We start from the raw sequence: 26,302 nt of genomic DNA, 5'->3' as shown, positions 1-26,302 counted from the left end.
CATTAATCTTTCCAATATGACAGATTAAGACGATAGTCTGCGACGACAATCTTTCGCTTACCCGTTAGAAATGTGATATCTTCGAACCTATTAGCGGACTTCTTTATTTATTAATTATTGATCTGCGCGTCAAAAAAGAAACGCGTCAATTTTTCCTGGTAGAAACTTGACAATTTTTTAATTACGTCTATTTAGCATATTTGTTATATTGAGTTGATTATTTGATATACATCATACAATGACATAATTGTTTTGTTATATCGATGCAACGGTACATTTATTAAATCTCTCAAATTTTTACATTACACTTTACATGACGTTGTTGTTGTCAGTAAATTGTGATAAATGTTTCGCAGTTTTTTTTTTTTATAATTCCATGCGAAAAATATTACTGCCGTGTGAACCATTGTTAAAAGCCCTGGCGTGTGTACAATCTATCGTATGGATATTGGTAATTATTGTCGAATTTACGTTGGAATAGATTATAACCTAGGAATAAATTAAGACTTACCCGATTACCCCATTAGCCAAGAACTACGTATTTATGCATGTCTCTAGTCGCACAATCCAGCGAAGACAGACGAATAGATAAATAATCTAATTAAGATATATAAGTATATTTTCATTTACGGACTATTTCAGTGTTCCGCTCACGGCGGTGTCACACTAACCGGCGGGTTAATTGCTATTTGATTACTTACGTTGACACCGACATCGACGGATGCCATTCTTTTCCCAGCTATGCCTGAATGGGCGATTAATTCGACATCGCGCGCACATGCCGTATGCATTTTGCAATTACGGAAATATTTCGGTAGCGCTAATACCGGCGCGAGTCGGCTGAAAAAGTCACGCTCGTTTTCCGTTTCTGCCCGGGATAAGCGCTCATTTATTCCTCGAAATATTCTATTTGTTCGCGGTTGTTACTGCGAGTCTCTCGGACGACGGAGATGCCCCGAGCTTCCTGCGTGCCTCACTTTGGACGAGATCGACGTTACTTATTAATCATTGCTACCTGCCGGCTCAAAGACTACTAGTAGTCTCATTCATCCGCTCTGTTGCTCCCTTTTACCGCCTTTCAACTGCTAGACTTATCTCCTCTTCCACGCTCCTACTTCGCTCTCCTTCTCTCTCTCTCTCTCTCTCTCTCTCTCTCTCTCTCTCTCGCTCTCTCTCTCTCTCTCTCTCTCTCTCTCTCTCTCTCTCTCTCTCTCTCGCCTTCTTCTCACTCCTCTTGTCGCTCCTCTTTCTTCTCGCCCTCCCCCGCACCCTCCTCTCTTTGTCTTTTCGTCTGTCTCTGTTTTCTACTCGGTTTCCGCTTCGCGCAATCTGCGCGGAGTTTTGAACGGCGTCGACCTTTCTTACGTAAACCTGCCGGCAGTTACGGCAGTCGCATTTCGCGTTTTGTCAATTATGCGCCGAGGGAAAAAGATGACTAATCTCGCTAAAATTGTAGTCATTTTTCCAGTCAGCTTCTATCTTGTTGTGAACTGCAACAAGAATAGCAGTAACGGCGACATGTGTGTGTGTGTGTACGGTTATTATTACTGACATTATGGTGACTCTCTCATTAGAGAGGAATAGTTCTCCTGATTATAATTTTTCTGCCACGCGATTATAGTATTATAGACAAGCACACACGCACACACCTTAGTCCAAACAGGTTTCTTTTTTCCAAGCGTATCCGCAAAAGCGAGTCGAACGACGACTCGTTCGAACGGTGGAAGAAACTGGGCATTGCTGCGACAAAGTGCTCGATCCCGCGCCGGTTCGGTACGCGATTCGTTATCGCGCCCGTCCACGATAGCTATAATAAAAACGTAAAACTTGCAAGTAGCGCGGGAGTGTACTTTGAAAGGATAAACGGTAGGTTAACCGTTTGCCTTCCTCGTCGCGCAGGCGAGGCAAACTGGCTGAATCGATATTGGATTCGAACTTGTGCGGCAGCATCGGAGCGTACGAGACGCACAATAGCCGATGATACCGCTTGATAATTTCACGGTTATACCGAAGAAGCCGCTAGTCAGCATGTACCGAATTGAGAGAAATTGGAGAACGAAATACGCTTGATAGATTCGGGAGGCGCTAGGAGGCGTTCCTTTTCGCAAGAAAAGAAAACAAGACGTATCCGCGCGCGTCGATGATGGAAACGTGTAGCTTCACGTTTATTCTTCGCCTTATCGTGTCGCCGCTTTATTTCGCGTCACGATTTCATTACGCGAGCGTGCTCAATTATCTCTTAGCACATGCTACGCGCAATTAGACGGAAAGGTAATTGCGAGAGATGACCGTTATGTTAAATAATAGAGAGCGCCCCGGCCGCGCCAGGCGTCGTCGTCGTCGTCGTCGTCGTTGCGATGAAAGGATAGGTTAGCAAGTTTCATATTTTTTCAATTAATTTCGAAAAATCAACTTGGCCGCCGCAGACTCAAATTCAACTTGAAGTTTAATTAGCAAGATAGATTGATAGCGCGCGCAAGTATACTCGGCTCGTTAAACAGGGTTATGCATTCCCTGATAAATTAATTTCAGGTCGTTCTCTTTTTAGCGGGGAATTTCAACGGGGTGATAATTACTTAAAAAGCTCGCGGCCTCGAAAATGACTTTGACACAATCAACGTGCGCGAGCAAGTGTCGCAATTATCCGGCACGGAACGTGAACTCCTACGCTTCCACATTTTCTCTCTTTTTTTCTTTTCTTTTCTTTTTTTTTTTTTTTCTTTCTTTCTTATGAAACAGGACTTGTCGTATGTACTAAAGTGGGACACGGTCCGATAGAAGATACCATAAGTTATATAACCTGCCGCCTACGGTGGCTTGGGATCTAGCCAGCAGGTCCGATGTTGGAACAGTGCCGTAAAGAGCTTGTTTTTCTTGCGATAGATGCGGCCGATCGGAACGATCCTTCGTTAAATGAAGATTTTATATAGAAAGTCCCTCTCGTACCTTAATTTTTTCCATACATTACCGTCCATTTACCGTCTTTAAGCTTTCGATGCTTCCCTCAGCCCTCTTTTTCTCCCTTCCCTTCTCCCTTTTTCATCTTATTATACAATATTAAAATTTCTCTGTGCTAAAGGGGGAGAGGTGGAGGGGGACGAGGGAAACATTCCACTCTCTTTATTTCGCAACCGATTAATTTGCGCGGAAACGGTGGAAACGGGTCATGCTTGTTTTCGAACACGACATATTAATTTACTTGTTTATTTGATAAAACTCCCACTTAGGGAAGGCATTTCTAATGAGGCTGTCCCTCACATATATTATTAGTAAGGATCATCCTCTTGAATAACAATCAAGAGAGTATTTTAGAAGGTAATCACGCATCTTAAACGGCAGTAGCCGAGTGATACATCTTTCTGAAGGGGATCTTTGATATCCCCTTTTATCTTTATCTTTTCTCTTTAATTCGAGCGAATAACTTAAGAGAGGACACGTTGGAGTTTCAGATATTGGAAACAAAAAGCTCCACCATTTAGGGAACAATGATTCTTTTTAAGCGTCTGGGAGGGGAAGCGCTTCTTGAAGTAGCACGCTTAAATTTATCACAGTCATACGCGTTCCCCTCGAAAACAAGATTGACCTGCCTTGATATTTTTTGCAGAAATTAGTCGGTAAGAAATTAACGAGGTGGAAAGTTTTCCACGTCAGCGCACCCTGTATTTTCCGCAGTTGTAGGAAAAAGATATCGAGTAAAATTTAAAGTAACCATCGGGATCATTTTTCTTTCCTCTCCCCCCCCCCTCTCTCTCTCTCTCTCTCTCTCTCTCTGCTCTTCTTTCTTTCGGAAATATCCCGATGCAGATTTGATCGGCCTCGACTGCTGCCTGAGATCTCGAACGCGCGGGAATTAATTTCATATAAATTACATTATCAGTATTCAACGTCGCACATTCGGGCTCATTCTGCTGCGCTGACATCTTCAACGTTTCCCCCATCCCTCCTCAGCGCGGGCTACGAGAATGAAAGGAAACTTTTCCACTTTTCCAACGACTCGTCCAAATCAGAAGTAGCAATTTCTACGGACGTGAAAATTCGCCGAAAGCGGAAAAACCGAGAGAACCGGGCTAGACGGCGCGAGATAGATCGGGGCTATGAGACGAAAGAAGATAAGACGTTGAGAAGGTACCGCAATGGGAGGCGAAGAAAAAGTATACAGGGCGTTCGGTAAATAGGCATTCTTGGCGAGTAGGAAAAATTCTCTCGTTGAAAGTGCGCTCCTTTCACGCCAAATTTAAATTGGACTGTACACACCTTTCTTCGCGATTTTTCGAGTCTCATTATTAAGTATCATCTTAACTATACCCGAAGTTGAAATTCTGTTAAAGTAAAGCCCTACTTGAAACTACTTGAAGAAAATGTACCTTTCTTGCTCCTTGTACTTTCCAAGTACGATTTACCAAAGTCCATTTTTTTTCTCAACGTGAATTCTTTTTTTCAACTTCTTTGTTTCGCCAAGGACTCGATTCATCGAAAATCCGTTCGCTTCCCGACGTAATCGTTTCGTCCCGACCCGACTCTTTTGTTCTGAAAATCGAGCGACTAATAAGTCTTTCGATTTTTAGGACAAAAGTCCACGCGACACGAGTAAAATAACTTTAATCGAAAAAATCTTTGTTTCCTTTACGCGGAGAGTATATTACAGCTTTTTTTTTCGTATAAAACACACTTTTATCTTATTTTCCAACAGCGTAGGAACAGAGGTCACGGTAGAATTTATTTCGCTAAAGGGAACGTAGTAAATTTTTCAATAATAGATTTTTCAATAACCCTAAATATAAGTACATAACACACGCACACACACACACACACACACGAAACGGAGGAGTAATAAATAAAGGTCAGGAAACGTCAGAAAAAATGTCCGTCGGTTGTAACATTTTGGCAATATTTTTATTTATAGTATTTACGATAACATTTTAATGATATTAATATTCATGCTAATATTTACCATAAAATTCCCTTTCCGTATAAAGCTCGTTGCATGCGATTTTAAAGTGCTTTGCGCGGTTTTCGAGAAAATAATTTCTACTTTGACATCGAAAGATAGGAAGTACAATCAAAGAGTATCACGCGATATTTTACTTTTTTTCGCCTTAAATAATTCCGCACGCGACAGCTGAGAATAAGAACGCTTTCTCTGAGTATAAAATCAGCGGAAGCTACCCGCTAAACAATTCCGACGTTAAAATCCGATTATAAGCGAAGAACAGTAATTGTTGGCGAAAGCTCAGACTTTACGGATGATCTTGGTCTGGTAACGAGGAAGGGAGGCTACTGAACAGTTTTTGATTTATATAATCGGCAGTCTCGTATTGTCTTCGCGATATGTTTGTGAAAATTGAAAAAGAAATTTTCAATTCTGATATTCACTCGAGGAACTTTTCCAAAATTATTGCAGTTGCAACATGTATTTACTTAAAAAATCACAAAAGTATAATTACATTGTATTTAATTGATAACATATATCAAGATCAAGATCATCGTCTCCACGAGTTATTGAAAAGAGAGAAGGAAGCCCAAGATTTCCACGGACATACACCAAGACCAAAGTCGCACATGAGGCCCAAAGTTTAGCGAACATTTAGCCGCGGGACAAATCGCTCGGGCGATTAAACTTCCCCGCGTTACAATTCCGACCTTCGTCGTCGGTCGACGGAAGATTACGCGCGGCGAGGAATATCCCGGCGAGAGCGCGCTCGCGTGCCTTTGTCGCGTCACGGCACCGCGCGGCGAACAAACGACGTCGCGGCGAGCAATCTCCAGGATTTCAGGTCGAATTTTCAGCTGGGATTTCATCTGTAAATCGCGCGCACTCGCGGCCTCTGCGGAGGAAGCGCAGAGAAACGACTCGGCCCGGCGCAGCGCGCCGCGCCGCGCGGCGCGCGCGCTGTTTTTACTTTGATCGTCGGCTTGTTGAACGGAGAGCAATCGCGCTGGAACTATCTATCGTCCGAGCAATCACGCTCGTACCGCCATTTGTGCCATTGCCGTTGCTCTTGTTGGAGCTCTGGTACACGCACAAAGCGCATGGATAATTAGACCGGATTCCCGCTGCAGCAGCAACAGCGGCGGCGGCGGCGGCGGCGGCGGTGGTGGCGGTGGCGGCGGTGGTTGCAGAACGCTCTCGCGTTCTCCTTTTCCAGCAACGTGTGTTGGTCAAAGTTTTACCCACGAGAGGCTACGCCCCGCGCCTGCTTGCTTTTCCGCCCTTTCCCCCGATTTCTTTTCCGCTCTCCTCTCGCCAAACCTCTCTCTCTCTCTCTGTCTCTCTCTCTCTCTCTCTCTCTCTCTCTCTCTCTCTCTCTCTCTCTCTCGCTCTCTCTCTCTCTCTCCATAGCATACGTCTCTCCGCGCGTTCGCTCCTTCGCTCGCTTGCTTTCAAGGTGCTTCCTGCCCGTTTTTTCGACGACGTTGTCGTAAATCTTCGGCACGATGTGTGTTTCTCTATCTATTTTTAAACGGCGCGCGCGCGCGCGCGCACGTCTCCCTTGGATTTCACGTCGCATTCGTTGCAGTTTTAAAAGCTGCCCGACAAGCCGCAATTCCGGTTCGTTAGTCATTTCTCTGTGATTAGCAGAAAAGTAGCGGGATAAACCGGCGGCGATTAAGCTCTCTCTCTCTCTCTCTCTCTTCTCCCCCTTCCCCCTCTCTCTTTCTCCTTCCCTCCGCTCTTTGCGTCCTACGAATACGAGATTATGCACGAGTTGACGTGTGTCAGGACCGGTTACGGGAGATTCGCGAAATTGTTCGGTAAATAATCTATTGGATTATGTTATCTCGCACTTTCGGGATATTTTTCGATGTCTCGCGCTGCCATTTATGCGGTAACTAGCAGTGTATTGATGTCCGACTCGTTCGCCGCGATTTGGACTATTTCGCGCATTATATCATGTTATTGTCGCCGACAATGTGTCGATATCACAATAACGACGAGGGAGTATAAAATCGCCGAGGATATAAATAAAACAGAGTGGCGCAGGTCGGTAAATGTAAAATATTTAAATACGCACGCACCGCACCTTCTCGCATCGAGTTTGGATGCGGTGCTTCCCGCAGTGATATATACAGAGTGTTCAGCGTAACGGTCCGTATGATTTTTTAGACACTTCCGATGGTTCAAGGAAGAGGTTGCAGAGTGAATTTTCAACTGCTTCACGTAGGCTACGTGGAACAAAAAAAGAAATTTTTTTTTTTTTTTATAGAAATTTCTTCACGGAAAGATGAAAGTTACCTTGAATTTTTTTAAATGGCACCGTGCATCTTTTTTACATAATAATGCAAATAACTTCAAGGACGGATTCAACGCATCATTACAAAATGTGATGTATTGTGTGAAAAAAGTGCGTATCTTCTAAAAACTTCGCCTTGCAGCTTTTTCCTCAAACCGTTCAAAGTGTTAAAAAAATCGCGCGGACCGTCGCGCTGAACACTCTGTATGTTTATAAAAGCTTAAAAAAAGGATATAACGGAATTGTTAAATATTAAATTAAGTATTCTATATTTTTTCTCTCTCTCTCTCTCTCTCTCTCTCTCTCTCTCCCCCCTTCCCTTCCCCCATCCTCTCATTCTCTGTATTTCGCGAAACGGAAAAAAACATCGCCCGTATCGTTCTGTTTCGTCCGTCAGTTGAAATATTGTAGCCCGGATTATCGGATACCGGATAATCCAGCATGATTCGAAATTCTCGTCAAAATCCACGTTTCCGGCATATAATCTCTCCTCTTCCATCGTGAATATAGCAATTCTCGGAAAATTGGAGTTATACGAGACGGTACGTACATTCCCGTACGTACGTACGTACGTCCGGTATGTCTGCCACGAGTTCGTCGTCGTCGTCGTCGTCGTCGTCGTCGTCGTCGCGGAGCGTTACGTGGACGCTGCGCGGAAAATTAGATCTCTTTCGCCGAGCGCATCGGAAGAGGCGGAGAACGCCGGTATCCGGCGATCGAGCGGAACTCTCTCGCTGTTCGGTAAAATACGCGCGATGGCTCACTCTTGCGTCCCGTCTAATGCTGTCAGAGAAAGTCTCTCTCTCTCTCTCTCCCCCCCCCCTCGCCCCTAGCCGTCTTCTCTTTTTCATCTCGAAGCGCGCGCGCGATGGCTGCGACGGCATTCGCGGGATCGAAAAGCGGCCGGCGAGAAGCCACGGCGAAGTGACTCTCGATCTGCGACTCGTCGCTCGTCTCGTATCTCGCGAAAGTAGGACGAGCCACGCCTCGGCGGGGCATGTTCTTATCCGCGAACGTTCTTACGCGGCTGAACTGGACGATACGTCGGTGAGAAATCGTCGGCCGATCATCGTACATTCTGCCTCATCCAGGGCGATAAGTAAGCGGCGTCATGAAAATGAGAATCCACTCAGCGACCTGTCGGGCGCGATATTTGAAACTTGTGCACGTGAGAGGAGCTTGCTTTCTCCAAAGTCCGATCAGTCCGACGGAATCGTCAACAACAATTCCTATGTATTACGGTAATAATTTGTCGTCCGACCAATAATCTACAAGCTAGTATAATTTCGCGGTAGGGCCAGAAAGCGTATTTAACGCCCGGCTGATTGCGACTCGCGAATATAGGTTATAAAGAGAAAAACACGGTAATCTTTTATACTCGTTTAACACACCGCGAACTCTGTCTTTTATCTTCCCAACACTATTGACAACTCCGTCGGCGGAGTTAATTGTCGATTAGCTTAACCGGAGAACTCGGAGGGAGCCATTTTTAAATCGTTGGACGATACAACGTCAGCAGTCGGCGAGGGAGAAAGGTGGCAACACTTTTATCTCGACGAATTCTCATGGAGTCCGCGTCGATGACGTAGTCCGATAGAAGTAGTTTTTCAGATATTTGTTGAGAGATAAATTTTCCGGCTGGATAAATATCCCGACTGGACGGGATTATAAAATTTATTGAGGTAAAAATATCGCAACCTCTTTCCCACTGACCGTGGCGTCGTTGTCGGGCGCTTTCCGGACTTTTTACGTGCGCGGCGCACTTAATAAGTAGCCGACCGCCACGTTGAACCGAGCCTGCATCTCGATTACATAATTTTTAAGTAATATTATCCCTCCTCTCTCTGCCCCAGATTTTTATTGGAAATATACAGGATGTATCAAAAAGGGCGAGCAGCTAGCCACGTATAATTATATTTTCCTCGTCGGAATAAATAAAAAAATTTGCACAAGCATCGGCGCCTAAAATTCCTGGTTAAACCAGTTAACCAGTCGAGTCAAGATGAACAGAATTCATTTCGATGAATTGAATTTCGACGAAACGTAATGCACACAACAATATTTATTTAAATAATTGATGCTGCATTTGACTTTTATCTATTTGAAAACAATTGCTTTTACTCGGTTACGATTGACAATGAACAACAACTTTTACCAAGAACAGAAGAAGATGGACGTTGGATACGCGATAACGTAATATTGCAGGAGAGTTACGGATATTTGGGGCATCTTTTTTGGCTTTCTTCTAATTTTTGAAATTTATTTTAACAAATAATCGTATGTGTTACATCAACATCGAAATTTTAATTTTTTAAATCTTGACTCGATATTTACCTTTTGACTAAGCGTTTTAACACTGTATTCACAGGAAGTGATGTTGTTTGTCTTGATGAGAAGGATGTAACTATATATATATATATATATATATAGCCGGCCCGCTCTTTTGAAACACCTTGTATACTATAACACAGGATGGAGGGTAAATGTATATTACATAAAAAAAAAAAAAAAAAAAAAGAGATCAAGTGCGAAGCAACTTAAATCAAGCTAAACGAGCTCGATTTCGAGATTTTACACGGTGAATTAATCGCTCTTGTACTCTCAGCGAAATATTTGCGTTTTTTAATTTCTCGTTTCTGTAAAACACGCTCAAGATTTAATCCGATGACGATGTGTGGCCGTCGGTTGAGTATGATTTGCCGTGCTTATCGTCCGATTTACTTAACTTTCCAACCAGAGATCAAATTACTCGCATTACGCGACTGGATGAACCTTTTGACGGGTGGAAGACATACATACATATTATATCAAACACACACAACTGCGTCTCAATTTCGTGAACCGTCAACAAGGATTTCCGTCGAAATCCCAACGCCGACGGACCGTTGACCCGACTCGATTTTTCTCCCGGTTGACTCAATCGCAGTTTGCGCAGCAAAGTTTATGTAATCCCGAGAGACCCGATTGTCTTTGCCTGATCGATCATTTCTTGCGCTGTGTGTCTCGTAATAATTTTGCCGCCAAGCAACGAACCGTTTCGCTGGGCTGGACCCAGGGAAAGTCCCTCGATGACCAACGACGCCTTTTTCCGCACATCTGAATCTCTACGAGTGATCGATCGACGGCTACCGTTCTTTTTCAATATATATTATAGATCTCGATCTGCCGTCCTGCCGATCTTCGCTTTCGCTCGAAACTCCCTGATCGATTTATCACCAACAGTCGCCTGGCGTGCCTCCTCGTTCTCTTGCTCGCCTTTGCTTTGCGACGTCGCGAACTGCCGCAGCTGTTCTATGATTAATTTACCTTTCCGCGGTTACTCTGTCTACCGAAATTTCGCGAATTTAATATTGATCGCTATCCCGGCTGTTCCTTTGATATCCGCAGGCGCGCCGAAATGCTTCGCGAACTATCGTTCGTTCGACTCGACTCGATGCGCTTCTTTTTTCTCGATCAGCCGATGTCGCGATGTCGCGCGCGGCTGTGCGATTCGCCGCGTGCTGCGAAAGTAGTTTACGTTTGGGAGAAAAGAATGGTTAATCTCACTGAAATTACAGTTGTTTTCGGCTCGCTGTGTGCACGAGCATGATTCTTTCACTGTGTGATTAGAAAAATCAAACGGCTTCTTTCATCGCGGCTCGCTATAGGATTGCCAACTGTTCGGTTTTGATCCGGACTGTCAGGGTTTCAGAAGTCTTGTCCAGTTAATAAGTCAAACCGGACGTGTCGTATGTCTGTTTGTAAGTTTTTAAGTTATATCCAATCCAAATGGAATGAGAGTTCAGATTTTAACAACGTTTCTCCGTTTCAAGAGCCTACGAATGATCGAGCGCCGCGAGAAGCTGTCTAGCAGATGATCTGCCGATTCATCATTCCATATATATATATATATATATATTAAAAAAAAGTAATAGTTTATTATTTCATTCAATCAAATCTTGTTTATAAAATTGTTTGGATATTAATATTGTAAATAAATTCTTGTCATTTGTATTTAATGTAACGTTAAAGGTGGTAACATTATGATTATTATTATTGTTAGATTTAGTCCGATTTGGGTTTTGTTACCAAAGAAGGAATGTCCGGTAATTTTGACTTTTGGATTTGGCAACCCTACGCTAGGAAGAAAAATTTACTATCTCTAACAAAACTGTTCAGTTGACGCATTTTTTAGATAGCAACCAGATATCTTGTTTTATATAACAAAATATTTAGTTGTCTCGACTAAATATATTTTTCTTGCTTTGTTCTCTGGACCAAGTGATTTTGTTCTTAGACTTCATGTATAAAAATTAAGCATTTTAGTTACTTTATCCATAAAAATTGTCCATAATAACGAAATATTAGTTTGCATAAACTAAAATCATGCCCAGTGGATATGATTTTGTCTTTCTTTGCACTAAAATTTAGATTTTATATATTAAGAAAAAATTATGGTATCTTCAACAGAATTCATACAGTTAAAGCTTTTTGGTTGCTCCGACAAAAGTATTACGTTATACGAACAAACCGTGTAATCAAACAAGATGTTTGTTTACAGGGACTAAACACTTTTTTGTCGGGCATATTTTAACCAAATTATTTTGTTGTTACAACAAAATTTTGGTTCACGCAACAATACATTTTTCCTAGTGTAGGCTCGTAGCCGCTCGGCCACGGCGAACTCATGATCGTCCGGTGCAGATGTCAGGCAACAATGGGGGGGGGGGCGCATTGTCGTATCGGGAAGTGATTGGTCGGGGGACGTGGCTAATTAATACTTTAGTAGCATTATACGTAACTATTGTCGATGCTGATTAACGCTGCCGGCGCGGGCGGCGGCCGGCCATTGTGACGTTCCTGCAAACTCGCCCGAGCAAACTAGGCTTTAACCGACGACGACGACGACGACGACGACGACGACGACGACGACGACGACGACGATTGGATGTTACCTGATGCGTTCGTCGCCCCGGCGAACTTACGAAGCCCGAAGAAAATCAAGCGTCGCGCGTAGCGCGGAATGATAATTTCGCTCTCCGGAGATTTATAAGGCTGTCTTGATACACACTGGGTGTTCGTCGAGTACGCGGCCAAGAGGGGGCGTTCGCAGCGCTCTGAGGCCGTAACTGAGGGCGCAAACGTCGGCAGACGTGCATTATCCTGAAAAGTCAACATCCCCTCGCGAGCCGACTCGGGAGCCGGGACGATTTCTCGAAAAGTCGTAATACCGAAACCCGAATATCGAGCGAATATCCCGAGATAGTGTACAATTTGCTGAGAGAGTTTACGATTCCCTCGAAATATACAATCGCTCCGAAGAGGAACTGTTATGGCGAAAGTAGAACACACAAGAGTATATCAATATGAATGAAGTGAATAAGATACTAATGCGCGCCCGACTGGGCGAGTATAATTTCAGTGCCTCGGTAAGAAATTCGGAATTTTAGAAATTCCGAAAGCCAAAAACTGTTGTGTAAGACACATATTCTTTCGTATAGAAGACAAATATTATTTTTGTTTCTCCTTTTCTTTGCTATTTCGCCTCCTTTTTCCTTTTCCCTCCTTCTCCCCCCCTTGTCTAATAAGCGCCATCGATCTATTGTTGCGAATAGCTTCAAAGCATACAAGTGTAAAAAAATATTGAACCAAATTATCGTTTCCAATACTTAACCATCCCTGTCGTGTGAGGTGTGGATATTTCGTATGAAAATCCGCAATTCGGGCGTTCGGAGCGTTAGAAAACAATAACGATCCCAGGTTGAGGTTAATGGTGGGGAGAACCGTGTGTTTACGTTTGGAAGATAGAGACGCGGATCATAAAAACGATAGAGGTAGGCAGTTAGTCGCTGTTGGACGCCCGAAAGAGACGTGCCGTCGCCACTCGTGCGGAAGGTTGGTGAGTGTTAATCAAATTATTATTTTCTAATGATCAGCGGATGACCGAGGTCGCGAGCATTGTTCTCTTACGCAATTAGTTGATTTCTCTTGCTTCCAAATCGCACCGGTGTCGTCCCTTGCGTTTTCCCTTGGAGATCTCCGACTACCTGCCAGCGGTTCGAGTGTGCGCGCACAGAGAGAACGATTTAGTTGAATCTAACAGATGCTTATTTGGAATAGTCCAAATAAATTTTTTGATTGATCGAACGAAGTTTCGTTTGACGCGACAAAATAATATTTTGTTGCAGCTTAGCTCCAACGAAATGTTTTTGTTGCGTCAAACAAAATTTTGTTCGATCAATCAAAAAATGTATTTGGACTATTCCAAAGAAGCATTTGTTAGATTCAACTAAATCGTTCTCTCTGTGCATTCCCGCTCGAACCGCCGAGTTTTGTTGATCAACTGTCGCGTGAGGTAATTGCGCGAGAACTTGACTCGAAGGTGCTCTAGCCTTCGGTGCGTTTCCGTATCTCGCTCGACCTTCGCCGACGGGCGTCTGAACCATGTTATCGTCCCGCGATCTATTTTTGTGTTTACTATCTCGAGTTGCTCGTCTATTCACCCGGTTCGATGATTAGAGTAAATAATAGACAGAAGAGGAAAATGCATACGGCACGGGTCTCGCTCCCGTGTAATACATTATTGGTCACTTAACTCTTACAGTTGCTACTTTTAATATCCTTATTGCGACCGTTTCCTTCAGGAAAGCTGCTACTGTTGTTGTACCATTGCGGTATTATAACTTTCCTGAATAATTGCACACTTCCGATATGCGGGAAAGGTCATACTTCGGGAGATTGCCTCGGCATCCGAATTATGAGATTATTACTTTTCGGGAAATTGTCCCGTTCGCCGAGATTTTCATTTTTCGGACATTGCAGACACGTCCATCATTTTGCGTAACGTGTGTTGGCCGTTAATCGTTCGCGTTGCGTCCCGTAACGCGTAGCTAAATTTCTTGTGCACGTATCTTCATATCGCGAATGTGAGATTTTTATCGTTACAATTTTTATTGCTATAACACATGTTAAAAACGATAAAATATCGCATCGCGCGGTTAAATCAGAATGCGCGCGGTGATTCGTCTCGCTGGCGAGAATCACCGGTGACCTTCATGGCGCCACTGAAGAGTCAAGTGTCGATCGGACGGTATAATCTCCGTGGCAGTCAAAAGGTGCTAAAAGGTCACGAGAGAGAATCACCGTTCAAGCCAGCGAGACGCCATTATCGCCACGTCGGTTACAACAATAAACGTGTGATACTCCGTGTCCGTCCGCGCGAATGTAGGCTTTGTTCGTCGGTTCACGGACTCCCCCTCCCCCTCCGGCCATTCTCGGTGTATATCCGCATATTATTACGAATGGGCTTTTATAATTTCACCATAATTCTTTCGTAATTTTTTCCAACCAATATGCAGAGCTGCGATATGTTTCGCGATAAAAGAGTGAAATTCGTCATCCTCGCTCCGTTATCGGTCCGGTTCGCCGCGAAACAAGCTAAACCTGACGAAAAAAATGCTACATCAATAAGTGATAAAAATTGCGATCGCGAAACGTCTCGTTTCGCCGATTCGCTCGTGATTGCCGCGCAAATTGTTATCTCGTTGATCTTTCTTGCTTTTTTGTTTCCAGTCGACGAGTCGACGTTTAACTTCTTAGATCCGATTCTTCTCTCGGCGAAAGAGTCTCGAGCGGTACAACGCGACGTATCTCAGACACGCGGACCTTGCTCTCTCTCTCTCTCTCTCTCTCTCTCTCTCTCTCTCTCTCTCTCTCTCTCTCTCTCTCTCTCTCTCTCTCTCTCTCTCTCTCTCTCTCTCTCTCTCTCTTCTCCCCGCTTGCTCAACCACCCTCGATGTATCACGGACATACGGCTGCGTGTTTCACGAACACCCTGTACGTGCGTGTGAATATACATGTTCGATACTACGTTTAATCTTGAACGTATTCGCGGCGTTAGACGACGGTCTACACGGCCTCAGGACAAATAGAAACTCGAGCTAGCGACCTCTCTGCATAATGCATAACATCGTCGTCGTCTTCTTCATCGTCGTTGTTGCAGTCGTCGGAGTCGGTGGTCGCCTTCGCCTCTCTCACTCGCTTCCTCCCGCCCACCTTTTCGTTCCTTCGTTAGCCTTTTATCCTTCTTCATGCTTTCTCTTACTTATTCCAAGTGGTAGTTTCCCTCGGCAAGAAGATATGCATATATAAGTTCTGCATGAAAAAAAGAGAACGCAATGGAGGACAAAAGGCTCGCTCGCTTTCTTCGTTCCGTTCCTTATATGATCCTTTCTCTCTGTCATGACGGCATCTCCTTCATAGTCCGCGTAAGGGTTCAAACGCGTTTAGTTTGAAGGTGCATGTATCTAGGGTGAGTGCAAAAGTTCGCGCCTCTTTTCTCTCAGACGAAGACTCATTTGGTAATGTGAAGCGCAAAGGTTTTCATCTAATCGGCCAAATATTTTCCATCATCCTCTATGATGATATCCTTTTTCAACATGCCGAAGATATATACAGATATCACGTAGGTTTCTCGTGAAAAAACGTGGTTTTTGAAGGCTTTGAAGGATGAAAAGTTACTCTCATTCAAACCGTTCTCTAATGACCGGGACAAGTGATAGTCTGATGGTGCGATGTCAGGAGAATACGGAGGATGCAATGAAAGCTCCCAGTTCAGCTCTCTCAGCTTGTGCTGTGTCTGCATTGAAACGTGAGGTCTGGCGTTGTCGTGGCGAAGGACGACACGACAACGCTTTCCGATTGACCGAAATCGGACGTTTTTCTTGGATCGCTGCCTTCGAATCATCCAGTTGTTGACAGTACTTGTTGGAATTAATCGTTTGACCAATAGCGAGCAATTGAAAAAAGATTACGCCTTTGCAGTCCTACCAGGCAGATAATCAGGCATCAGGCTTCTGAGGATACGAGTCGGGTGTTTGGCACAGGCTCACCGAGTTTATCTCTTTCTTTTCGAGTCCGTTTGCGTCGAACGTCTTCGATAGGATCCATTTTTCATAGCCATCTTTCGTAGCCGGTCGCTAATCGATTCAGATGCGAATCTTTCTTCGGTCGGTCGAACGGAAAAATAGAATGAAGCAGTTTTGCGGCGGAAACTCAATTTTGTCCTCTTCAGAACAGGTGACACCCAAATATCAAGCTTTGGTTGGAGCGTACTCAATTTTTTGCGCGCCGGAATGATCGTCGGTCTCTATCGACGTTTAACCTCTCCGCAACTTCTTTTGAAACTCGTAGATTACTATTCACTAAACGACTCGCAATTTCGTTATCAGTGCTTGAAGGCCGTTCAGATCATCTTCCAAATTAAAATCACTACATCGAAATGTTGGGAACCATTCCTTTACAACTCTTGTATTATATAGATGGCGCATGGTCCCGATAAACGGTTCTTGGATATTCTTTATCGCAGTTCCAACTTTTCCAGATGGTAGTTAAAATGAGATTATTGCGGATATTTGTAAAATATGAGTGTTCCGGCCCATCGAAAGAACAGAATGTCAGTTGTAATATATCACTTGAATTCCAAATAAACGTCATGATTAATCTGATTACGGGGCCATCGTTCTGCTTTTAGTAAAAATGTTTTAAAATTTTTATTCCGAATAAAATGTGTTTATTAATAAAAGATCTATCTCTCTCTCTCTCTCTCTCTCTCTCTCTCTCTGAAACATTTTGCAATGTTTAAATTCTCGATATTAATTTATTAACTATTCAATGATTCCTGTAGCTACATATATCGGTTTTCAGAAGAATAGGAACACACAATTGCGGTTTGGCTAAAATCCCTCTCGTATTATGAATGCGATTTTTTAATCGGCATGCGTCGCGGCATTTCGCCGTATGAAATAATGCGTTATCGCGATTAAATAATTCGGGAGATTTTATTATTGCTTCGACCGCGCGATTTTCCGTCGATTAATTAAAACGCGCGCGCGCGCGAATACATATTCGACGAGTACGTATTCGTGGAATTGCAGGCTTACAACACCAATTCTATGATTGCAGGAGTAACGATCGGCCAGGCGATGATGATGAGGCTTCAAAGTTACCGTTGATTCATGGGATATCCTGCAGGGCTATTCGTTTCCAGGATGAGCGCGTCGCTGCGAATTTTGGCTCTGATCAGCTTAGTCGCACGAAATGTGGCTTGGCCGCAGGACCCCATTCCTAGACTGCACGTCAAACATCGTGAGTAATATTTAAGCGTGAATATTCGCACGTAACGATCAATGCATGCTTGAAACCTTTAAACTGATGCCTTTGAAAGGAATCACACTAATATCGATATCCCATCGTGCCGCCATCATGTTTCCACGCACTTTTGAAACTCTTTACAATAAAAATTGTGTCTTCATCTCGAATTCCGAATACTTGCGGACGGGAAAGATGTTTCAATATGTGAGGGTTTGTAAAGAATCTCATATATATATATATATATATATAAAAGATAAAATATATTTAACTGGTAACGAAAACACATTCCACAAACTGTATGTAAATCTAAAACTGAACAGGATATTTCACTTCGTACGTTTCTCTTTTTTCCTTTTTTTTTTTTTTTCTTTGAACGTCGGTTGGCACATTATGCATTATGCGGCTCTTTCATTGTGCTTTTTATTTTTTACTGCGAAAAAAGTAACGCAAACGGTAAATCCGGTCTGCGAGTCCTCTGCCAATTTTTTAACCGTCTCGTATTACAAGTTTCCAATGACAATGGGACCGCTGCAGCCTTTGATGAAGACACATGACATACGAAGGTACTCCGAGTTTAGAGTGCCTCTTGCGGATATCAAAGAAGTTACTGATAAACAAAGTTTCAATAGCGGTCTGTGAGACCGACATATCAGTTTAAAAGTTAACCAAACCTTTAAACCGGACAGTTTATATTTGCGTTTCCGGCGTTTGACGGAACCGCTGGATCTGTCGTCCAGTATTTTGTCTCTAGCGTTTTTCGCGTTTTAACTCCTCAATTAGGAACTTAATTCAGTAATAGCATACGTCAAACGAAGTGGAAAGCTCGGTTCGTATTTTTTTAAAATAGACGTGAACTCAGTGCTTCCGCTTTTTTTCTCGCTGCCGCCCCATATATTGTAACCTCAGAAATGCGGGGGGTTGTGTGTGTGTAGGATCCACCGTTACCGACCGTATTTGTTCAAAGATCTTTTGTAGTAGGCTCCTATTCAGGAGGGGGGGGAGGGGGGGGCTGCTGGAGGAGCAAAAATCAATATGGCGGCGGCCCGGTGGAAACGCGAGAAGCACACGGCTCGTAGTCCGAAGTATGAACAAAAACCAAACGAAACTAAAGTATAACAATCTACTGATTTACATTTCATCGTTATTGCCGTAATGAAAAGTGGCCTTCCATGTGCGCGAGTTTTATTCTTCGCATTGTAGTACGCCGAGAGTACGTTAGTTAGCCGCCATCGCAGGCACACGTTGGATGATAGAAGTTGATAAGATCTATCGGAAAGTCGCATTTTCGCTCAGTGTTTCAATAGACGGCTGCAAATCGCGATCGACCATCACGAGGTCTGTCTTCGTTGAAAATGTGGGACAGAGGCGTAAATTGCATTATACGTACGTTCGTTAACGCGGACCTAGGAAAAAAGGCGGTACATTTGGTGTATTTTTGCCAATCTATACCGGGGGACCGTCGCGACTGGCTGTGTACGAAAGGAGGAGAATAATCCGTGTCGACGTAGCGAGAGAAAAATTCGCACCGTTCCCCGCGCTTCTGAAGCGCGTCGTGTAATTCGGTGCGGCTGCAATTAGCGCACCGGCAACCTCGATATAACCCGAGAAAGAAGAACTTTCTTATACAGTAGAGAGCCACGCTATAAATCCGATTAAGGCTAATATTACATGTGTCGTACGACGGGCTTTTCGGATACATCGATTGCCGTGCACGGAGCAATCCTAGAAATATTCTGTTTGTTAACCAATCAACGTATTCGAAAAGATTGTCGTGCGACAAATGTAATATTAGCCTAAGGCTGTACAATGGCGCGTTCCTCGCCCAATAGTACCCTGAAGTTGTCTAATCTCCGCGCACTTCGGAGTTCTCTGCTTGTACGCGCAGGCGCAGAAGCATGTGTGCGCGCATAATTGTGACCAGGAGCATCGGGGCAATTTATTATGCTTAATCTATTTGTATCCCGTGGATACCACGTAACTTGGGAGTAGGCGCGTGAAACCGGCTAAAGCGCCAGCAGATGCCAGCAGACGTCTCGGACGTGTTTGATCGAAATATGTTCCCGTAGATGCGCGTTTAAGGGGACTGGAGAGAATCAGATTGCTGAAAAATCGTGTTTGTCTTTGATAATATTTTGTGACGAAGTGAATAAATGTGCAGGAATGAAAATTGTAGGTATATTTATGCAGCATATGAGAAGAGTAGAAAAATTTTGTCTATTAACAAATACTCGTATAAATATACGATATATATATATAGCTGAAATATATAGCTCCTTGTCTTTTTATCAAGTTGTCGCTTTTGCGGTAATAACTCGACTCTCTCGATGGTCCGATCAGAGCGAATTTTAGCTAGAAATCTTGAGGAGGTTTATCATTATTCGGTGAATCACTAGAAAAAAAGATGGAACAGAATTAACAAAATGGCAGCTATTATTAGGAAAAAGTTCAAATTTTTCAGTTCTTTTACAATGAAAAAATTAATATCGAAATGAAATATTTTGACGTAATTGTCCACGGTTTATCTGAGAGCCAGATGAGCAGATATTATTGCTTTAAAATCTCAAATCGATACGAAGCTCAGTTTCGGAGAAATAATTAATGACACATATTTCAGAAAATTATAAAAAAAAAAGAAATAAGCAACACGTGTCGGTTTCTGGTTTAACTTTTTACGTGCCCGTAAACGACACTGATCGCAAGTGACACCTTTCGTCTCGACAGTTGCTTGTCATTGCTCCCGATATCTGCCGCAAGATAACCTCCTCCGGTTAAGCCAGCGCCGTCCCTATTGCAGCGAATTGAATTGGGAACTATCGCGGAATTAAGTGCCGTTTAGCTGTTAATTTACCGCTCTCTATTCTCAATTTTCGTGGCGCAGTCGCTTAGCAGAAATTCGCGGCTAAAGGTAGAAATGCCGACTCGATGTTAAGCCGGTTTCGCCACGGTTGCATGGGATGAAAAAGTAATTGACACCGAGTCGAAAACGACAGACTTATCCGACAGCTTTAAAAAATATTCGGCCAATATTCGTGAAGTGCGTCTATAAAAATATAAGTGATTGTAATTTATCGATTGATGAGAATGATCGAGATTGAGAATCGTCGATATAAATCGCTTCTCTCTCTGATCGCAACGAGTGTTTTCCATTTAGCGATCGCATTTGACACAAATTGTATCGCATAAATTTTATATTTGTTACTTATTAAATACGGAGAGGCAGCTTCTCACACACATACACACACACACACACATACATGCGATCAATATCACAATTTATTCTTGGATATGAATTTGATAATATGAAAATCAACCAAAACATTATAATTTCAACAGGGGTATATATATATATATATATATATTTCAGGAATCATCGAATTTTACTGCAAAATTATCCGACAGCGGCAGCTTTTAACGATTTTGCAATATGCAATCGTCAAAATGGAAACGGAGTTTCACGTGACTTAATTTTTTATACGTCTTACTCATGCTTTTAGTTTTGAAATGAATTAGAGAGGTACTTGCGCGCTCTACATTTTTTTTTTTTTTTTTAGATGACTGAATCGCAAAAGAATATTATATATTTTGTCGCAATATTGAGTCGTCTCTGTAACGGCGCGAAAATACGTCTCGACACGACCGCACAAGCGGGCGTGTTCTTTCACCGGCCGGAATGGTGTAACGAAATAAGCGTCGTTGGTCCGTCGACAAAAGTAATTATCTAATTATCGGCGAATTTTAATTTCCGCACCTTTGCTGCGAGGTTCAATAATGATCCATTACTGAATCTGGCGTGTCGCGCGCCACAAGTCCTTTGGCGCGCGTGCGCGCGCGCGAGAGAATTTAATAAAATGTAGCCACACTTTCACCGCGCTATTTTATAGATTTATCGAGTTACCAAATTGACGCTAGCCCCCCGGCCTTTCAGAATATGCATAGGCGTCCAATTAAAATTAATCGAATTAATCAATCGGAGCGTCGATAGTCACATTTCACTCGCCGACTAACCGCGAATTTATCGCACACTATTACCTACCTATGGCGGCCAATCATTTTCAATTCTTCCATGCAAATACCTATCGCAATATATAACGCGTATTTCGCGAGGATAAAGGAGAAAAAATACACGCGCGGCGATGACTCCGTTATTGCATTATCGCGGACCGCGCAGCGTGTTCGACATACGATCGCAAACTTTCGCGATATTTATCCTGAAATGTCCAGCCGTAAATCCACAGGTATAAGATATCCTATTCTATCAATATCGTATAGGAATTATGCGCCCGCAATGCGCCAGTATCTTGAGAAGCTTTGACTTTATTATTATTATTATTATTATTATTATTATTATTATTATTATTATTAGCACAATGTTCGACGGATTAATTATTCACGTATGAAATGAGGACAAAATTAGATGAAGTAATATTGAAGCGACGTTGAACTCAGAATTAAATCGATATTGAGAAATTGATTCGTCGTCATTGTCCAGTGGCCGGCGTTCAATGGCTTTAACATTTTGTGCAACTAGGTTATATCAGGATACTTTTATTGCACGCAATATTGATTTATTGTTTATTGATTGTTCGGGGTATAAGAGGAGCGATCCTGCCGACGCAATGCGTTTGTGGTAGTTTGATGTCAATGTTTAGGAAGGGGAAATTTGTACAAATTTCTTAAACTATATCAACACATTTTGCAACCGAACGCGAGAATTCTCTCGGCAATCTGATTGGCTAGTCCGAAATGGCTCCGATCTCAACACTACCATAATTTTCGCGTTTTAGCGTCAGGATTTTCGCGTTCTCGGGAATCGATCGTTAACGAATCGTCTACAAGCTTTGGGACACCCTGTATACACACGCGAGATGCAACTGAGGTGGACGATAGAAATTTGTGCAGGCGTGGCCGAGCCAATTTTTCGCCCGTCGAATACGACAGTAGATTTAATGGACACATTTTTTGAGCCGTGAACAATCAAAATTGAGTGAAACGCGGGCGTTTCGCCGGGACTCTAAGCGCATTGTGGTTAACGATAAATAACGCGAAATTCGTTCTTCCCTCGCTTTGCGCAGCTCATAATAGAATTTTATTTAGGCGATTGGTCATAGGAAGGGTGAGAGAGAGATAGAGAGAGAGAGAGAGAGAGAGAGAAAGAGAAGGGGAGGGAGATGGGGAAGCTCAACGTCGAAAATTAACAACTACGTGAAAATGCGACGGGAAGGGGGTGGGGGCGGTGCCCTTGATTAACCTCTCGCCAGGGGAGAGATTGACCCGGAATAGATCAAAAAATACGCCGGCCAATTTCCGCGGCCTAATCCACTTACACTCTGTACTCCACAAAGTTACAAGGTATAAAGAAGCCCATCCGGACTCGCGCTCGAGCCCACGCGGGCGTGAAAAAAACTTGCTTGAAATTTATTCAAAGCGGCCGAGACTCCTCCGAGTTTCTCGAGTAGTGGCCGAAAAAATTGCATAAAGTGAATACAGCGCGTTGAGAGAGAGAGAGAGGAGAGAGAGAGAGGCGGGGCGGGGCAGGGTGGGGGGAGGGGAGGTAAGAGTGGCGGTAAGCGAGGGCGGTGCAGATAAGAGGAGTTCGCGCTATCCGCTCGGTGGTAGACCGTGCACTTATCACAAGCAATCTCCGACGTCGAGGCGGTTGAGCCACGTGACTTAATTTCCATTCGCTGTGCGAGAGCGAGAGAGAGAGAGAGAGAGAGAGAGAGAGGGAGGGAGGGAGGGAGAGGAAAAAGGCGCAAAAATCGTGAGAAACGACGGGTAGCAGCAGGACGAAGCGAGACGCGGCGCGAGGCGAGGCGACAGGAAACGGTTGACATCTCCCCGGATCGCGACGACGACCCCGGCTATTCTGTCGGGGCCGGGAGAGGTCGAGCCTCCGGGTGGCGCATTCCGTGGCGGGTAGTCAGCCGCGGCGGCGGCGGCGGCGGTGGCGGACTTTCATATACGCGAGAGCGCCAATGGCGGGGCGTGTATTCACGCGTTGTCAATGGCTGGCCAATTCAAAGGCACTTCCGCGCGATGTGAGCACCCTTTCGACCGCACCTGTGGATTTGGTTGTCTCGTGGCGCGAACATAACCCCAAAACGGATAGACCGATCAGGCTAAACATAGCCGCGCCGCGCCGCGCGGCGCGCGGTGGTGTGGAAGCGTGAGGACGAGCAAGGGGAGCTTAAATGCAGGTTTCAGCTTGCATGTATCGTGGTGGAACGGCCGCCGCGGGCTCCGTGGATGGAACACCGTCCATGAATACGTAGCTTTGTTTTGCTCCACGCCGGCGAGCAAAGTGCCACTCGTTTCCCGAAAGGAGTGTCCTCGCGATCGCCAGCGCGGCGCGGCGCGGCGCGGCGCGGCGTTTCGTTCGTTGCCGTTGTTCTTGAGCCGCGCGATTGTTTCCCGAGAATACAGCCGGCTTTTCCGACGTTATTGGCACGTCTCGTGGAAGTCACATGCACGGCCGCGACCAGACGACGGGGGGTTCCATCGACTTTTCGCGTCACCTCGCGCGTTCCGCCGCCGCCGCCGCCGCACTCGGCCGCAATCTTGCCGCGTTGAATATCCGAGCGATGCTCCGCGAGCGAGCCGCGCTTCGACTCCATCGCCAGCGAAGCCCGCTTCGAAATTAGGTGAGAAATAAGGTTTCGTTGTTTATTTGTTACCTTCGAACTCTCTGGCTTTTCCGTTTCATCGATCACGCGCGGCTCGCGCGCGCCGGTTTCATATCTCGGTGTTTTTGTTGCGAAATCCGACGGTTTCAGTTTTCGCCGAGGAACAACGCCGTGTGTGTGTGTGTGTGTGTGTGTGTGTGTGTGTGCGTGTATATATGTCCATTAGCGAACGTTGCGCAGCTGTCCGTCGGTCTATCGACTCGACGCGGATCGAGTGCAAATTTTTGTGTACTAATTTATTGGGAAAGGATCGCGGAAATAATCATTCCGTTTCCGAGCGTCCGAGGTGATTTGCAACCGCGCGTCCTCGGACTTTAATATCCGTTAACGATTTTGATGCTTTCACCGGTGAGCGAAAACAAGAGAGACAGAGAGAAAGAGAAAGAGAGAGAGAGAGAGAGATTTACGTTTATTACCAGACCGATGTACTCGTACAATGTGTTACGACTGCACGCGCACGCAGTTTTATCACCTTACGATAAAATCTGTCATCGCGGAGGGTCGGGGGAGGGGGGGGGAGGAGGAGAGGCTCAGACTCGAAAAGCCGCGCGGTCGGTCGCGTTTGCTCGTAAACAAAGATACAATCGATAATTTCCAACAAATCGACGGCTTGACAGCTTTTCGCAGCTTTACTCGACCGGAAGACAGAGAAAGGATCACGGCCGCGCGCGAGACAGCGGGATGGACAGCGGCGCGGCGCGGTGCGGCGCGGAGGTTAACGACCGCTGGAAATCCCGTCGACGGATCCGACTCGGAGCTTTTGACGCGGATCAAATATTGGCGTGTGTCCTGTCGATCGGCTCAACCACGTCGTCGTGCCGCGCCGCGCCGCGTCGCGTCGCGCGGAGTCGCACCACGCTCCGTCGCACCGCGCCGCGGCCCGCTTTGGTAAATCCTATTGAGTATTCAATTACGGTAGAAACGCGGACAGAGTGTACATACATACGTAGTTGGCCGGCCGGCCGGTCGGTCGGTCGGTCGGTCGGTCGGTCGGTCGGTCGGTCAGTCGGTCGGTCCGGATGAAATTGAGCGCTCTGCCTCGTCGCAAATACCTGCGCCGTACTGCGCCACGGATGCATTTTTCAGAGAAGTTTTCCGTAAAGCCGCGCTCTCCGTTGTTACGTTCGGATTTCGCAAACCTAATAGGAAATGTAGCTTTTGTTAATAAACCTCGAGTCGGTACGGCACTCCATAGATGCGCAGACTGGGCTCAACATCGCCTAACAGCTAAGGACCGCGGTAGACGCGCGGGGACTCTAGATCTGATCGGGGAATTGAACTGCTCCGTGATTTTCTACAAGTTGCCAGTTCGGGAAGGAAGATAGGTCGGGTTAGGTAAGATATGGATTCACAGAAGTTGCGTCGGAACCTTGAGTTTATGTCCAGAAATGCTTATACGACTGTACTGCAGGATCCCTCAGAGTCGGGCGTCATTGTGAACTGAAGGCAAATAGCGTGAGGAATTTCGTATGTTCTTTGCAACAATGGAGAAACTTGGATTTCCGGTTAGGGTCAGTTTAGGGTCAGGCTGGGGGACAGATGCTCAAGGATTCGGAAGGTAATGATGGGAAAAGGTATGGGTCTCTGAAAGATTGACTCTTTCGGCAAGCTCTGACCGATGACGTTGACGTTACAGCCTGCACCAAAGCGGAAACAAATATCTTACACACTTGCGGCAAACTAAATTATCCGTGATTATCCGTCAGTCTGGATAATTTTGCAAACTTGACTTGATTTTAACTTCAGACACAGAGAAAGGTAACACACACTCGCATTACCTCGGCAAACACAAGTCCGCGCCAGACCACCTTTACCTGGCTGCCTACGTAAGATTATCTAGATGAGACAGCTCAACGCTACCTGCAATAACCGATGAGGTATACATGACACGCAGTGCGTGTCACACACGGCCACGTCGCCGTGCGGCTGGTCCGGTCGCGTCTAGCTGCGCGTGCGATCGGAACACGAGTAATATCTTGAAGGCGAGCTATGTAGGTTAACCACGTCGCTTACGTCGCTATACGACGGAGGAAGCCGTACATACTCGACGGACTCTCGCCGAGAGTAAGCTCGTTAGGACTCGGAAGAACTTTGTTAAGCTCCGAGACCGCGTCAACGACAATGGCCAACGTCTGCGTGCACTCGAGTCCGTTCCGTTCCGTTCCGTTCCGTTCCGTTGCATTCCCGCGGCGCGCTGCGGCGCGCGTTAAGCTTGCGGCTCACACACGGGAATATCAGAAAGCTCGAGACCTAACA

General features: G+C 44.9%; 1 long non-coding RNA gene across 1 annotated transcript in view; it reads left to right on the top strand.

Annotated features, from left to right (window-relative positions):
• Window positions 1-26,302, top strand: part of LOC112588169 (uncharacterized) — a 170,144-nt gene that overhangs the window by 67,667 nt on the left and 76,175 nt on the right. Inside the window, exon 2 of the long non-coding RNA XR_003112607.1 lies at window positions 17,175-17,357. This is a non-coding gene — a long non-coding RNA (uncharacterized LOC112588169). The remainder of the gene's footprint in view (window positions 1-17,174; window positions 17,358-26,302) is intronic.

The sequence above is a fragment of the Harpegnathos saltator genome, unplaced genomic scaffold (genome assembly GCF_003227715.2).
Source record: "Harpegnathos saltator strain DR-91 unplaced genomic scaffold, Hsal_v8.6 scaffold167, whole genome shotgun sequence".
NCBI classification, from domain to species: Eukaryota; Metazoa; Arthropoda; class Insecta; order Hymenoptera; family Formicidae; genus Harpegnathos; species Harpegnathos saltator.
Note: the sequence above shows the minus strand (reverse complement) of the source record. Positions and strands in the feature narration are given on the sequence as shown.